This window comes from Arachis ipaensis, chromosome B08 (assembly GCF_000816755.2).
Source record: "Arachis ipaensis cultivar K30076 chromosome B08, Araip1.1, whole genome shotgun sequence".
Taxonomy (NCBI): Eukaryota; Viridiplantae; Streptophyta; class Magnoliopsida; order Fabales; family Fabaceae; genus Arachis; species Arachis ipaensis.
The window spans coordinates 126,106,554-126,119,576 of NC_029792.2; positions in this window are offsets into that span (position 1 = coordinate 126,106,554).

Sequence of the window (13,023 nt, forward strand, 5' to 3'; positions counted from 1 at the left end):
TATGAGGGTAAAACTAAATATATATAGAGCATTGTCCTATGAAAGATAAAAGCAAATAAAGATAAGATAAGAACAATTAAAGATAAGATAAAGATAAGATAATAAAGATTAAAATTAAAATTGAATTTTTGTATCCTGTTGGGCTGAATTTGTGGGCCACGATACTTCTTTATTGTTGTCATGTGCTAAAGTAGAAGAGTATTTTAATACGCCCCCGCAAGCTGGTGGATGGAAGATGTCAATAATCCACAGTTTGGATAAGTTCCTGATGAAATTGTTGAGAAAAGCGCGTCTGACGTGGTGACGCGGAGGAAGATGCCTGCGGCAGAGCTTGAGCTGCCTACTGCAAAAATATAAAAGGAGATGCTGTGCTTGAGCAGCGATCTTCAAAAACTGCGTGCGGCGGAGCTTGAGCTGCCGGCGACAAAAATATAAAAGGAGATGCTGTGCTTGAGCAGCGATCTTTAAACAATTGCGTGCGGCGGAGCTTGAGCTGCCGGCGGCAAAAATACATAAAAGGAGATGCTGTGCTTGAGGGAGAGAGAGCAAACAGCGATCTTCATAAAAAAAAGAATGAAAAAATAAAAAATAAAAAAATAAAAAATAAAAAAATAAAAAAATAAAAAATAAGCGTGTAAAACGCAACAAGATTGATCTTTAGAGGGCGCGTATGGCGCAATAAGAGTGGTCTTCAAATGGCGCGTAGAGCGCAATAAGAGTGCAGATGGAACTGCTAGAACAGATGCAGATTGAACTGCTAGAACAGATGCAAATTGAACTGCTGAAACAGAATACTGACGAAACTCCCGAAAGAAGTTGCAGATGAAATACAAGAAGGCGCAGACGGAATTGCTGGTAAAGAACCGGGATAATCAAAACTGTGGTAGAATTTTCACTTGGATGCATGTAACTAAATCTATGATTATTTATTGTGGGAGGAAGTTGAAAAAGAAGCATGGTGATTTCTCACCGAAGAGATGATAACTTATATATCCTCCTCAAGGAGGATACCATGGCTCTGATACCATGATAAAATTGTGAAAGAATAAGAAAATAAAAGATGAAGAAATTTTATTGATTGTTGATTGATTGAATTGTACTGAAGTGTTTTGTAAACTATGAGGGTAAAACTAAATATATATAGAGTATTGTCCTATGAAAGATAAAGCAAATAAAGATAAGATAAGAACAATTAAAGATAAGATAAAGATAAGATAATAAAGATTAAAATTAAAATTGAATTTTTGTATCCTGTTGGGCTGAATTTGTGGGCCACGATACTTCTTTATTGTTGTCATGTGCTAAAGTAGAAGAGTAGTTTAATAGTTATTATGTATCATTATACGTAGCTAAATTTCTTATAAAATTCATAAAAAAAATTAAAATTTACTAAATTCTACACTAAACAATCATCAAAACTTTAGAATCTGATATGACTTTAAATAAAAACAAGCATAAATGTATGTTAATAATAATGATCACTTGTAAGAAAAGTATTCACATTTTGTAAAAATAGATAGATAGATTACACAACGAGCTAGAAAACACTCTCCATTAGCAACATTGAGGAATCAAGCCACACCACTTGGTAAACCGTAAACGAACTAATCTCTTCAGTTGTTAAGAGTTACACAATTATGACAAAAAAAAGAAAGAGTTACACAATTAACTACGCAATTTAGTAACCCAGTGAAATAACTACTATTAGACCGCATTCTAGTATTATGTTTAAGAGAATTATTAGAGAATCAATAAATTTTATAATTTGTAGTTATTAATTAGTCATTATAAATATTTTTAATGGTGTGAAATTATATTTAATAATATAAAATTATTTTTTCTTTTAATGATTAAGTGTTGATTAAATTTTAATTAAAATGCTGCTCCCTAAACTTTTTCTATGTTTAATTAAGTGGTTTGTGATGCGTGAGCATCTTTTCTACCTTTTTCTAGTGAATTTGCATTTAATTTGTTGAGTTTAATCAAGAATTAATTATCTTTTAGCCACTATGGATGCTACTTTAAGTCGTGTGCAATTCTGTTTATTTTAGGTAGCATTCGGATGGATTTGATGGAATTTTCGCAGAAAAAGAGAAGAATGCGAATGATGCTGTCAACCCTGACCTCTCTGCACTCAAACCTAAATAACTCAAGCTACAGAGGTCCAATTGACGTGATTCTATTGGTGTTGGAAAGCGAACTTCCAGAGCTTTCCAACGATATATAATAGTCCATGCTTCTTCTCCATCAATTTGGCCAAGGCTGTGCCTAACTTGAGATTTATCAAGTTAGACGTGGATTATTAAGGAATCAAGTGGTCCCCAACTCTCCAAGAAGCAAGTACGCAATCTCCTATTAATTCTGATTTAAACTTTATTTTATTTAAAAATAGGAAAAGATATTATTTAGTTTTAGGAAATATATTTTACATTAATTAGGATTAGATATAAAAGGGAAAAGAATCTCTTCTCTTCTCTTCGACCTCATTCTGCACTTTACAGTTTTACAGAATCCTAGTTTTCTCTCTAAACTATGAGCAACTAAACTTTCACTGTTAAGGTTAGGAGCTCTGTCTATTGTATAGATTGATACTATTATTTTTCTATTTTAATTCATGTATTGATTTATAATTCAAGAATTATTTTCGTTCTTTATTTTATGAATTTGGGTGGAACAGAAGTATGACCTTGTTCCAATTGAGTTCTTGTATACTTGGAAAAGCTCTTTACTTGAACAACAGCTTGAAAATAATTTCTCCTAAATTTCTAATTATCTGGACTTAACGGAATACGTGATATATAATCCTCTTATATTTGGGTAATTAGGATTTTTGTGGCATACAAACTAGAATTGAACTTTACCCTCTAATTGGAATTAAGTGACCAAGGAATTGGCGGTTAATGAATTTTAGAGGAGACTAAAAAGATCTAAGGAATTAAGGTTTAGTCACATATAGTTTGCCATGAATTAAATCTTGCATGATTAAAATAGTTAGTAAAAAAAGTCAATTCGAAAAATAGATAACTCTGAAGTCTTAACTGTTTCTCCATATATTATTCACAACTCAATTACTGCTGCTTTCTAATTTTTTAAATTTACTGTTAATGCTTTTGAACACTCAAACACTCTTTTCTGTTTGTCTAACTAAGTAAATCACTTAACCGTTGTTGCTTAATCCATCAATCCTCGTGGGATCGATCCTCACTCACCTGAGGTATTACTTGGTACAACTCAGTGCACGTGCCGGTTAGTTTGTGTTTATAAATTCCGCACCAAATTTTTGGCGCCGTTGCCAGAGATTGATTGTGATTGACAACTACTCGTTGTTTGATTGTGATTGATAACTACTCGTTGTTTAATTACTTAGATTAGATATTTTGCCTTTAATTTTTTTAGTATTATCAATTTCTAATTTTATTTTTCATTTTTTTTTTCTTTTTCATTTATATCCCCCTTGCCCCGTATCTTCTTTTTATTTTCATTTTTTACTTTTAATTTTCCTAACTTCATTTTGATATTTTTTTTAACTTTCGTTCGCTCCCTTTTTTTTTTCATTTTTTTATTAATTTCTTAATTGTTTAATATCTTTTTTTATTTTATTTTGTCTTTTATTTTTGTTTTTTTTTTGTTTTCTTTTATTTTATTTTCATTTTTTCTATTTTATCAATTTTATTTTATTTTTATTTTTTTCTATTATTTTTATTTTTCTTTATGTTTTTTCTTCTTTGCTTGCCTGTTTATCACATGGTGCGTTTAATTTTGTTTGGTGTTTTGTGCTAAGGAAAAATAATGGAGAGAGATCACATGGATTACTACTCACACCCAGGGAGTGATTCTTATTATTGTGGATGGAGGAACTACCTAAATTTTGGTTGGCAAAGTCAAAACCAAAGAAATTTCAGTGCTTCATGTTCCAACTATCAAGAACCACCATTTTCCTATTCTTACCAAGAACCATCCTCTTTTTTCTCTTATCAAGAACCATCACCTCCTTCTTATTCATACCAAGAGCCACCATCTCCCTATTTATACCAAGAACCACCACTTCTCTATCCATATCAAGAACCATCATCTTTCTACCCATATCAAGAGCCACCAACTCCCTATTCATACCAAGAACAATCATCTTTTTACTCTTATCAAGAACCACCATCTCCTTCTTATTCATATCAAGAACCATAAGATCTTGAGCTTCTCATGAAAGAATTCATACATGGTATAAGGACGAGTGTCAAAAATGTAGAGAAATATGTGCAGTCGATTATCAAGAACCAGGAAGAGGAACAAGCAAATTCCTTCCCAAGAGATATAATGCAAGATCCTATGGAAGAAAGTGAGGAAATCAATCAAAGGAGTTCATACTCTAGTGAATTAGAGAACTTTCTACCCTCACACATGGAAGAAAAGGAAGATACAAAAATAAAGGAGGTTGATGCACCAACAAAGAAGGAAGATGCACAAACAAAGGAGGTTGTAAGGGATAAAAACAATTATGGGAATCTACACTCCAATGAAGCAGAGAGTGGCATAGAGGGTGAGTTTATTGAACACCAATTCAAGAAGTTCTTGATGAAGGGTACACTCTAACCATCACACAACACGCAAATTTTGAAATCAAAGAAGTGAAGGCAACCAAGGAAAGCACTAAAAAGGGATTGTGACCAAGAAACAGAAGAAAATATCCATGAAAAAGAGAAAGTCAGAAAAAAACAATCAAACCTCTACACCAACAAGTAAGGTGAATCAAGCTAATCACAATAAAAGAAAGCTTGTTAGGAGAAATTTATATCAGGGGGCACTAATTTTCACCTCTCCCCCCTTGAAGACATTTCTTTTATCCAACTGGAAGAAGAGGAAGAAAATTCAACAATCAAGTGTCAAGCTAGTGACATTAAAGAAGCGCTCGCTGGGAGGCAACCCAACTATTAGTATCTTTTTTTTGTAGTTACTGTGGTTTTAATTTTATAGTTATTTTAATTTTAGCATTATAGTTATTTTAGTTTTGGTTTTAAATTACTTTAGCTAAATTTTTTTTTTTAGAATTTTTCTTGTTTTACATGTGTTTTGGTCATGCAGAATGATTAAAACAGGAACAGGAGTAATTAAGAAGAATTTTTGACACCCTGTTTTCAGATTTTCTTTGCTTGAGGACAAGCAAACTTTTAAGTTTGGTGTTGTCACTTCGCTTTTGGCCTTTTCTGTTTATTTTAATAGCACCACAGGGAGATGAATGTTCTTCATGGAGGAATGAGATGGCCACCAGCATAACTGAGGTGGTTGAGTTCCTTTCATTCTATTTCTCTTCCGTTCTTATTTTGTTGTCTTCTGTTTTCTGTTGCTTTGATTGCCTGCATGATCTTTAGTACTTTCAGTTCTTAGATTTAATTTCTTTCTGTCATTTGCTTTTAGTAAAAAAAAAATGTCTCATGAACCACTTACTGAACTTGAATCTAAAAAGAAAAGAAAAGAAGTGATGTATTGCATGAGAAATTGAGTTTATATTTAAGATTAGTCTTGTTTACTTAAATGTGGTGGTATTATTTCTGATTCTGAATGAATGATAAGAACAGTGCATATTTGAATTTGAATCAAAGGATGTTGATGTATAAGGAATAAGACTTTAGAGAACTATTATGACTTCTCTAAAATTAGTAAAAGCTTAATCCTTGAAGTAAAAGAAATAGCAAAAGAAAAATAAAAGCAAGGTCCAAGACTCTGAGCATCAATGACTAAGGAGGTCAGACATGATTAAAAGCTCAAAGAGTTGTTTCCTTAATCATATGCTTGTGGTGTTCTTGTGTCAAGTAATCCTTGAGACAGAATATCTAGAGTCGAGGCCAAATATATTTAGCAGAGTATGCCAAAAGCTTTGAGCACCATTGTCTGGGACTGGGAGTAACTGAAAGAAAAATCAGAACTTAAAGAGAGTTTTCCAGTCAAGTGCTTGCGGTGTTTTTGTGTCAAGTAAAGTTTGAGACAAAACACTTAAAGTCACGGTTAGACTCAAGGTACAAAGCACCAATTTATTGAGAAGTAAAGGATGTATGCTATGTTCAAGGATTAAACTAGAGTACAAAGAGCAGAGAATTCATAATATGATCTGGATTCTAATTCCGAATGACAGTGACATTCCTCTGATTCAAAGGAGAGTGAGATGGCAAAACTGTTCAGAATTATAATAGATAAACCCCACTTTAAGAAGAGACATGAGCATAACTGAACTCTCACCTCTCATGCAAATTCACATCTTAATCATGTACTAATTTTGATTGCTTGAGGACAAGCAACAATTCAAGTTTGGTGTTGTGATGCGTGAGCATCTTTCCTACCTTTTCCTAGTGAATTTGTATTTAATTTGTTGAGTTTAATCAAGAATTAATTATATTTTAGCCACTATGGATGCTACTTTGAGTCGTGTGCAATTCTGTTTATTTTAGGTAGCATTCGGATAGATTTGATGGAGTTTTCGCAGAAAAAGAGAAGAATGCGAATGATGCTGTCAACCCTGACCTCTCTGCACTCAAACCTGAATAACTCAAGCTACAGAGGTCCAATTGACGTGATTCTAGTGGCGTTGGAAAGCTAACTTCCAGAGCTTTTCAACGATATATAATAGTCCATTCTTATTCTCCATCAATTCGGCCAAGGATGTGCCTAACTTGAGATTTATCAAGTTAGGCGTGGATTATTAAGGAATCAAGTGGTCCCCAACTCTCCAAGAAGCAAGCACGCAATCTCCTATTAATTCTGATTTAAACTTTATTTTATTTAAAAATAGGAAAAGATATTATTTAGTTTTAGGAAATATATTTTACATTAATTAAGATTAGATATAAAAGGGAAAAGAATCTCTTCTCTTCTCTTCGACCTCATTCTGCACTTTACAATTTTACAGAATCCTAGTTTTCTCTTTGAACCATGAGCAACTAAACCTCTACTGTTAAGGTTAGGAGCTCTGTCTATTGTATGGATTGATACTATTATTTTTCTATTTTAATTCATGTATTGATTTATAATTCAAGAATTGTTTTCGTTTTTTATTTTATGAATTTGGGTGGAACGGAAGTATGACCCTTATTCCAATTGAGTTCTTGTATAACTTGGAAAAGCTCTTTACTTGAACAACAGCTTGAAAACAATTTCTCCTAAATTTCTAATTATCTGGACTTAACGGGATACGTGACATATAATCCTCTTATATTTGGGTAATTAGGATTTTTGTGGCATATAAACTAGAATTGAACTTCACCCTCTAATTGGAATTAAGTGACCAAGGAATTGGCGGTTGATGAATTTTAGAGGAGACTAAAAATGTCTAAGAAATTAAGGTTTAGTCACATATAGTTTGCCATGAATTAAATCTTGCATGATTAAAATAGTTAGTAAGAAAAGTCAATCCGAAAAATAGATAACTCTGAAGTCTTAACTGTTTCTCCATATATTATTCACAACTCAATTACTGCTGCTTTCTAATATTCTAAATTTACTGTTAATGCTTTTGAACACTCAAACACTTTTTTCTATTTGTCTAACTAAGTAAATCACTTAACTGTTGTTGTTTAATCCATCAATCCTCGTGGAATCGACTCCTACTCACCTGAGGTATTACTTTGTACGACCCAGTATACTTGCCGATTAGTTTGTGGTTATAAATTTCACACCAGTTTATTTGATAAACCTTTTTGAAAATGATAGCTTCTGCTCCTGTCTTTGTATCGCGAGGAAAATCCATAAATATGACTTCAATTATTTTCGACTTTTATCATCTACTAGAATGGGCCATAAGGCAAAGTTCTATATTTTTGTGCCTTTTATTATTAGGGTCGCACTAGTGTACAGATTAAAGTTCATACAGATATACAGATTTTTTGTCATTTTGTTTCATATGTTGACACGTATTGGCCCCATGTTGCACTATGCAACTGACTCAGAGAAGGGGGCAGAAGCTCATAAAAGGTGCAACGAAGCTGGCTTGGTGGCGTGAAGTCGAACGGGTTCTGAACGAGTGAACGTCACGCGTTCCGTTGGTTGCAGTATGCAGCAGTGTGATGCATGTTATTATAGTAAGGAAAAGGGTGGTGGTTGAATGTACATCTAGAGCTTGAAAACACATAAATTACTGTTTTAATTTTTGAGTGGCAGTTAAATGTATAATTTTATTCAGCACAAAATTACTGATTAAATATTTATTGCGAAAAGAGTGGCTTATTTTTTTTAATGATCATTTATGTTTATATTTCTTAATGGTTGACTTGTTCCTTTAGTATAAATCAATATTACAGGTGGTCCATACATTTTGGTTGAAGCTTGTAGTTAACGGGGCATTGTAAATGATTTTTTATAAAAGAGAACAATTAGGAACCAAAAGCATATCAGCAAAAAATCAGCTAAAATGTGTTTGGGTTCCATGAAAAATTGGGTTTTGGTTTGTGCTCCGTGATCTCAGAAGCGGTTTTCAAACATATTATTCAAAAAGTGATTTTAATTAAACGGTTTTGTTTACTTTTTGGCTGGTTACATTTTGGTTCCATATACTTTTCCTTTATAAAATAGTGTTACACCATGTTATTTTTTCAACAATTTTCACCCTAAACAATTATTTTAATTATTAAAAAATATAAAAATATTAGATATTATTATTGCATCAAGTCTTTTCAAATTAAACTTGATCACTAATTGATTCGGTATGTATAAGTTCAATAATTTTAATTTATCCCTGAGCTACACATACAAAATCCAAGATTTAACTTCAAGATATTATTAAATTTAAGAAATTTAAAAAATGTGTTCAGTAAAATTTAAAAGAAATTTTTTTAAGAGATATTAAAATGATATTTTTTTTATTTATAAAATATACACTCTCTTCTCTTATAACTTTAAAAAAATCTCATTTTTAATTCATTTTAAATTGTTTGTGTTAATTATTGTCACAGCATCTAAATTGTATATATTAGCTAGTATGTAATATTTATTAATTAAATAAAATCAATAACAAAGTATTGATTCAAAGGTGAATTCATAATCTTCATATTTAATTTTTATATCCTAAAGTAATTATTTTTAGGATTAAAGTTTTTTAATTGTAATAGAAATTAAAATTTTGAATTTAATTTAAAAAATTAAAATATTTTTTTAATTAATTTACATACGATTAAAAAATATTATAAAAAGGTTAAATCGTGCTTTTACTCTAAGAATCAAAGACAATGTACATTATAAATACAAAACTCTCCAATTTTTTATTCTAAATTTTTTCGCTCATGTAATTATTTCACTTAATTGTAAATTAAAAGAAAAAAAGTCAAGTCAATTTTCCTACTGTCACACCCAAGGACTATTTGTATATAAACATCGTATAATTAGACTCTTTTTTATAAAATTTTTCTTTGTTTGTATTTTTAGCCATTTTAATACATGTACCAATATATAAATAAATTAAGAATGGGGATATTTACTGATTTATGAGAGTGAAAGTTGAATGAATAATGAACTATTAAATGACATGCTTTAGCTTTAATTCTGCTGCAGCTGTGATCAAACTCTATAACGTAAATACGAATTTTTTGTTTTTGATATTGGAGTTACAACGGTGTTTTTATAAAAATGTGGATTGATGGGATGTTATTCTCAAATGTGGAATCGCTTAATTAAAAAAGTAGAAATCGGACCGTCCGATTAGTAGATGGTACACAAATTAGACTGTCCGATTTGTGTTAAAAAAAATTAAATGAAATTGAGGTTCACTAATTGGACCGTCCTATTTCTATACCTTCCACAATTTCGTACAATACCAAAAATTATAGTGTATCATTATATCATTACCCTTACTTCCATACCTAAAAAAAATAGCCGTCTTATAGGCTGCGTTTATTTTTGGAGACAGGATAAGACATGACATTAAGACAGATATAATAGAATGAAGACACTAAAAATTATTTTTTGTGTATTGTATTTAGATACAACGGACAAGACACTAATATAATGTCCTGTATTATGGGGTTAGTATTTAGGATTTTTAAAATTAAAAAAATATATAATAAAAATATTTTAGTAATTTTTTATAATAAGGTTATTGTAGTCATTTTCTATAAAACGGGCCCAATTCCCCATTCAAGCACAGTACCTCCTTTCCAAACGGAGCCAATTCCCTCCTAACACGAGCTATTCGGCTTCGTGCATGCTTCACGTCACCCCTTTCAGCGAACAAGCGGCTCTCTCTAGACACTTGTCACTACACGATAACTCCAAAAAGAATATCTGTATCCTCCAATCTGTACACTATAATTTCTCTTATTATTATTATTATTTTGTAGCATACATTGAATATAATAATTAATAACGACCTAGAAAAAGTTGAGAATTTCTTGAATAAAAGTATAAACCAGTTAAACACAATAATGAAAAAGCAGCTTTTGAGGTGCTCAACTCCAATTCAAATTCCTTTTCTTTAATAAAAAAAAAAAAATCCTCCTTCTCTTTACAAACTTGATTGATTTCAAAAGAGAACAAAGTATGATTGGTGACATGGATTAGCTATGGTAGAGGCTTTGATTGAGTTGGAGTTGTATACCATTTTTTGAATCTTGTTAAGTTACAATAACATTAGGTATACTATGAATTTAATTAATTTTATTGCAGAGAAAATTATGGAGCAAGGAGGAAGGTAGAAATAGTTTGGCACTAGTAAAGTGGGAGATTGTTCAGGTCCCTAAAAAGGCGGGTGGGTTGGGGTGGGTGATGCAGTGATTAGAAACACTGCACTTCTGTTCAAGTGGTGGTGGCGGTTTTCAAAAGAGGAATGTCCTTATGGAAGAGGGTCGTGTGCTCGTGCTATGACTTAAACCCTAATGTGATGTTATCAGCTCAGACATTACCTACTAGAGGGGGCCCTTGGAAGGATATCTGTCAGTTGCAGGCCAGGGACAGTAATGTGAGAGAGAAGATGATAGCGGGGTTAACTATGGAGGTGGGTGATGGAAGGCGAACTCGATTCTGGGAAGATGTCTGGTTACAAAGTGGTCTGTTAAAGATGAGTTTTCTGAGACTTTTCTCTGTTTCAAACCAAACAGGATCTGTTATAGGGAATTGTGGATTTTGGGATGGGTTAGAGTGGATCTGGAATTTCCAGTGGAGAAGAGAGTTATACCAATGGGAGCTGGAATTAGTGGACCGGCTACATGAAACCTTAAGGCCGATTAAGCTAGCTCATGGAAAGCAAGACAGAGTTGTTTGGAAGTTCGACAAAGAAGGTATATTTTCAACTAACTCTTTTGTGCAGGTGATGCAGTCAGATTCCCTCCCGGAAGAAATAACTAGCTACAGCTTCACCAGAACCATTTGGAAATGTTTGGTTCCGCCGCGAGTAGAGTTATTTATTTGGTTTACTTTGATAGGACGAGTTAACACTAAAGAAAGACTGGCTAGACTGGAAATTATTAGCCAGGGTGATAACATATGCGTGTTGTGTAAAAAAGACGTCGAATATATTCATCACTTGTTTCTGGGCTGTGAGTTTACTTGGCAGGTGTGGTGTTATTGGCTACGTGACTTTGGAAGATTGTGGTCTTTTTCGGGCTCGCTAAAAGAACACTTTGAGAGCTGGACAGGTGTTGCTAATAGGAAGGGAGAACGCAACAAGTGGCTCATATGTTTTTTTTCGATTATTTGGAACATTTGGCTTGAACGGAATGGGCGGCTTTTCAATATGAAGGAAGGGAGTACGGAGGAGGTGTTCCAAAAATCCTTAATCAATTTCAGAGAGTGGAGTAGCTTGGATCCCTTTTGTTGTTGATGACAATGCCAGAAATGACAATAGGGATAGTTGTCTATTTATAGTCTTTACATGTTTTCCTGTTTATTTGTCCTATCGCTCCACTTTACCGTGTTGAGTTCTTTTGTTAAAAAAAAAAAGAGAGTGAAAAGAGAAAGAAAACATGAAAAAAGTAGAAATAAAAGAAAATGAAGATGTGAAAATATAATGACGAATTTACTTTTGGTGTAAATACCAAAAGAAAATTTACATATATGTTTTTTTTTCAGTAATAATCTACTTTTGAATGGGGACGATTTTCTTTTATCCATTGAATCATGGGAACGAACTTGCTTAGTAACAATTAAACTAGTTTAAATAAGGGATAAGTATTATTTTAGTCCCTAACGTTGAGGGTTAGAATCGAAATCGTCCCCAAAGTAATTTTAGATTTAAAATCATCCTTAATATTTTTTTTCGTATTAAAATCGTCCTTTTTAATAAAATAATTTTTTAAAAGACAACAATACCCCCAACTGCACTACCGTTCATTTTGTATTCCCTGCCACCACCGTTCATTCTGCATTCTCTACCATCGCCACCCCCTTATTTCCACTATCAGCTATCCGATCATTTTGCATTCTCCACCACCACTATTCATTCTGCATTCTCCACCATCGTCACCGCCCCTATTTCCACTATCAGCCATTTCTTTCCACAACAACAATAACAACAGAACATACATTCAAATTCAAGAATCCATTATCAACAATAACAGAACATTCAAATCAATAATAACACAACATTCAACATTCAAAAAAAAATTCAAATGAACATAGAAATCAACACAAGCAAAAACACAAGTAGAAGTAGAAAGCAGAAAAAATCAACACAAGCAGAAGGCAGAAGCAGAAAGCAGAAACTGAAGTAGAAACAGATGCAGAAGTTCAAGCACAAAGCCAAATCAACAAGCAAAAGCACAAATTTAACAAGAAGCCAAAGCAGAAGCACAAATTCAATAAGAAGCCAAAGTAGAAGCTCAAGCAAAAGCAGCAAGCAGAGGCCAAAGCAAGAACCACCGGCAGCTCGTGGGCGATGGAGCGACGACGGCTAGGCAGATCGGCGGTGGCAGGAACCCAACTCAGCCTCAGATTCCTCTCTCTTTTTCGCGCGCCGCCCTCCTTGCGTCGGGCTCCCCTTCCCGGCGACGCACTCCACGGCAGCGGCAGAAGCATGCATGAACGGCGGCGACGTTTTTGGCGGCGGCTCGTGGA